Below are 4660 nucleotides of genomic sequence, written 5' to 3'. Positions count from 1 at the left end.
TATCAAGTAAATAGATTTTTTATAGATGAACAAATGTGCAAGAAAATATTCCATTTATTCACCATTCAAGAAAATAAAGAAATAGTTTGCTGAAACAATAGTAAGAAATCCTTTTCCATAGTGAGTAGTGAGACTTGCAAGATAAGAAATGGTTGTTTTTGTTTTTGTTTTAAATGTCTAATTTATAGTCATATGGATAAATCATATGGAATGGAGAATGAAAAATCATGTGAGGAATGTAGCCAACCATTACAGGCAATTTATCGAAGAACACCAATTTAAAATTCAAGAGTTTTTTTTATGTAGATGTACTGGTGTTGTAGTTGTGTGTAGATGTACTAGTGTTGTGGTTGTAGAAGAATGAATTTGTCGCTAAACAATGAAAGGATTTAAAAAATCTTGTACAAAATTATATTATATACTAATATGCATGCATAAATCTATATTTGTTCATACTTTATTTTTATGTTGTTAACATATATTTATGCTCTTCACCTCACATTCGAGCTCCTATGCAAGTGGTAGTTTTAGTTGTCTATATAACTTATGAAAGTCATAGGTAGCAATTTCACTTTGAAGAGCTCTAAAATATAAATTTAAAACATGTATAAAAGACCTTAAAAATAATATACTTATCATGTCTTTGGTGAATGAATGTATCAATGTATTTACTTATCACTTGTTTAGTGAATGAATGTATCCATGTTAGTTGAATCATATTGCATCATATAATAGATTTGATGCTCGTGACTTCTACAACATCTAAACTATTAAATAAAAAGAGCTATGAATAAAAATATCTCACATAATAATCAATTAGACTAAGTTATTTCGATCCCAATCATATAAGATATTACATCAATCACTTAATTTTTAAAGCTTTAACTAATTGTTAAAAATATTAATAATAACAAAACTAATTTGACAAACCTAAACATCTTAATTTGATTAACATGACCTAAAAACCTTAAAGCCATACGTAAACCAAACCCTCAAGTTAATAATTACTGTAAGCTTCAATTTTATTTACTTTTATCTCAAACGCGGGAAACCCTACAGGATCAGATTTGATCCTTTTCTGTTCTTTGTCTACAAATCACGACTGCTGTAATCGTATTGTAGTTTTTGTATCCATGGGTAATTTCTGTTAAAAGATGGCATCAAGGTTTGCCGTCGATCGGCAAGTATTTGATCGAGCAACACTGTTGCTCACCTTGAAAGGTGTCTCTGAATGGTTGGAGAAGAAGATCATACGTTTTTGGGGTTATCTGCAAGTTGCAAATCAAATAAGAGCTCAAGATCTGTGTGGAAGAATGGCAGCAGGAAATGGGCGTTATCGTGGAGCACAAGACGGCTGAACTAAACAGATTGTTGCCCTTGTGGGAACGGGCGAATCGGGAAACATATTCCATTAGGTTACACAGGAATGTGGTAAGTTACCACTCGCCATTAATAGAGTTCACAGATTATTTTGGGAGCAGAAGTATCCCATATGTCTGATGGTCTTAAGATCGTGAATGTTTTTGGCCTGTTACACTCTTTTTCCTTATCTCAAATCTTGTTGTGTTATATATCATTTCACGTATGTGTGGATAGCTGAAGGTTTTATGCCACAGTGAAATGAAAAATAACAGTTTGATATTGGGTTAAATAATATACATCAACTTGAAATGGGTTTGACAGAATTATAGAGAGTTTCAGTGCTAGACACTATCCATGGATGCAATAATCTGATAATCTTGATGCCATTGTAAAATTATTTTTAAATTTTTGACTTTAAGAGTTGAGTTTTAGCAGCACTATCATCTATATTTTGCCAAAATGTGTTGTCTCGTTAAAACTCCTCAAAGTCTTGAATTTATTGAAGAATATTGCATCTTCTATCTTCGTGAATAAGTGATTTAAATGTCAATCAATATTTATTAGAATGGATAAGTGAACTCAAATTTCCTTGAGGATCTACTTCAGTGGATAAGTGAACTTAAATATTTCTCCAATCTTGATAAAAAAAGAATGGGTACAAGAGTTGGAAATACCAAAGTTTGAGTTTGAGTACAGAGCAGATAAAATTGGTTTTCATTATCTATTGAAGGGATTGAATATTAGAATGTAAAATATGTTTGCAATTTGATGTTAGACAATGAGATCATATTTATTCTCACTATCCGGTAAAGATGAGATCATATTTATTCTCACTATCCAGTAAAGATAGTGAATCAATGTAAATGATGTTGACAGGTTGAATACTTCTGAAGACATCAGTTTTGGCTTGTGAAAATAAAATTTTGAACATTCCCACAATGGAGGGTGATATCTGGCATTCTACAAGAGAAAATAAATATTCTGAAAAATATTCAATATTTTCATCTAGATTGTTTCTCATTGCAAGGATGGAGATGTGATTTTATGAGTCTCACACAACTTACAATTTGTAAGTGAAGAATTATTCATCACAGATTTTTGGAAGTTCAGGAATAAACAACCGGCAGGTTGTTTGTTATATGAAGTTTTTCCTTCAAATAATAAATACTGTGCCAACTGTGTAATCATTTATTTTCAAATGGATTTGCGAGACATTAAGTGAGGAGAACAAACAAATGGCGAGATGGAAGAAAAGGTAAAAGAAAGCGAGGAACATTAGATTAAAATCAAAGCTCAGGCTGAAATCAGCGCCTGATGTGTCTTGTAGCTGCTGGCTTATCCCTCCAAATATGATGTGAGACATAGATTTATGTAAGTTCCTTTATTCGAACTCTTATTGTGATTTTTTGGCTATCTGTTTATTTTATAATTGTCTTTAAGATTTAGTTATAGGCAAATTAGAGCAGCTGAGCACCCAATCCTGCCTTGAGTTTTATTAGATAGAAATAAGTGGTGACTAACAATGGTAGAATGGATGCAGAAAAGGATTATAAAGCAAAGCTCAGGCTGAAATCAGCGTCTGATGTGTCTTGTAGCTGCTGGCTTATCCCTCCAATTATGACACTAGACATATTTTTATGTAAGTTCCTTTATTCTGAACAATTATGTGTGATTTTTTTTGCTATCTGTTTATTTTATAATTATCTTTAAGATTTAGTTATAGGCAAATAAGAGCAGCTGAGCACCCAGATCCTGCCTTGAGTTTTATTAGATAGAAATAAGTGGTGATTAACAATGGTAGAATGGATGCAGAAAAGGATTTTAAACCCTAAAAAAATGGTAATAGTACAGACTTTGTTGAGGAGTAGATGAACATCTTTATATAAGCCCAATGCCCAAGTTTATTTTGTGCTAATTTCTGTCTTTTGTAAAGTTGATTTTAGTACGCCATTATCTCTACATTGTTAAAATGTGTTCAATATTTGAAAATTTCAAGGTTTTGAATATTTTGCAGAGTAACTGTGACATCTAGTTGAGTTGATCGGTAAAACTGATTATAAATATATTTCACAGCTTCATGCATAAGGCTGCTTATAAGAATTTCTTTAAATTCAAATGCTCAGGGGAATACAAAAGTTCTTAAATTTGAGGATAATGAGACGAAAAGATTGGTTCCAATTTTTCATTGAAGGATTAAAAATAAAATATGTTGACAATTTTATTTTTGATTGGTAACAATTCACTTTTGACTGGAGCTACGAACCAGTGTGGCTACAATCTGGGGGACCTCTCCCCGAAACCACCAACCAAGTCCGCATGAACACTGACTAGCTCGCACCACCATATAACTCCCCAAGCACGGCCTCCTTTTTGCAACCTGGGACGCTGTATCAACACGGCTTGCAACAGCCAACTTTTGCCGTTGCATTGTGGGGTCAACCCCCAAATACATTGACAATTTAATCTTGCACAAATGAAATCATTATTTTTTCCATTAAAGGGACTGAATTCCTAAATGCAAATGATATTCGGCAATTTGGCCAATCTCCAAGAAATATGTTTTCTTTCAAAAGGATAATTGGTGCTTGAAATGTGTAGAAAATGGTCTCGTGTGAAAGGGAAAACTCTTCACATTCTAGTAATGGAGGCTGTTATTATAAAAGATCTTCAACAACTTCAAATTTATCGTTTATCCTTGCCAAATTGAATACGTGGTTCCACAAGTCTAACCTTACATGTCTTGGGGATATTTCTAAGCTGTTTATGCAGCATATTTATCACATTTTTTAATTTTTCTTTTGGAGGTCCAAAAATAATCAAACAACGGGTTGCTTGTTATTTGAATTTTTTTGAAATACCCCAGGGCCTGAATGATTAACATGCTGGCTGTTTGATATTTTATCTGCAGGTGGATTGGAATGGTTGACAAGACTCGAGTAGATGATGTGGAAATAAAAAATCGAGATAGAGGAGAAGATAAAGGAAGGTGAGGAAGATTGGAAGAAAACAAAACCTAATAAAGTCCAGGTTAACTTCTGCTTGTGATGTTGACTTGTAGCAGCCTTTTTGTCATCCAGAGAGTCACTTGTCAGTCGTATATGGATGCAATCAAAATCTTCTTTTTTCTAATAAATTTGACATCTGATCGATGGTTATACGCTGGAAGTCGAGGCATTCAAAGATGACCCCATGTTTTATGCAGCTGTTTAAGTGCATTTTGAACTTCAATTTTATCAGTTTCAGTTCTTATGGAAAATGGAAATTGTTTAGAAGGGATATAATACAAAATCTTTTTCTA

At 32.9% G+C, this 4660-nt stretch overlaps 1 long non-coding RNA gene across 3 annotated transcripts; it reads left to right on the top strand.

Moving 5' to 3' along the window:
- Positions 1–1006: 1006 nt before the first annotated feature.
- LOC149530792 (uncharacterized) lies at positions 1007–4660 on the top strand. 3 transcript variants are annotated; one of them, XR_016358777.1, is made up of 4 exons: positions 1014–1431; positions 2239–2733; positions 2903–3001; positions 4271–4660. It is a non-coding gene; the product is annotated as an uncharacterized LOC149530792 (long non-coding RNA). The 3 variants fall into 3 exon arrangements; XR_016358776.1 differs by having other exon boundaries at positions 1007–2733; XR_016358778.1 differs by having other exon boundaries at positions 1014–2716.

The sequence above is a fragment of the Cupressus sempervirens genome, chromosome 11, assembly GCF_028749045.1.
Source record: "Cupressus sempervirens isolate cs-2001-9-10 chromosome 11, ASM2874904v1, whole genome shotgun sequence".
Taxonomy (NCBI): domain Eukaryota; kingdom Viridiplantae; phylum Streptophyta; class Pinopsida; order Cupressales; family Cupressaceae; genus Cupressus; species Cupressus sempervirens.
Note: the sequence above shows the minus strand (reverse complement) of the source record. Positions and strands in the feature narration are given on the sequence as shown.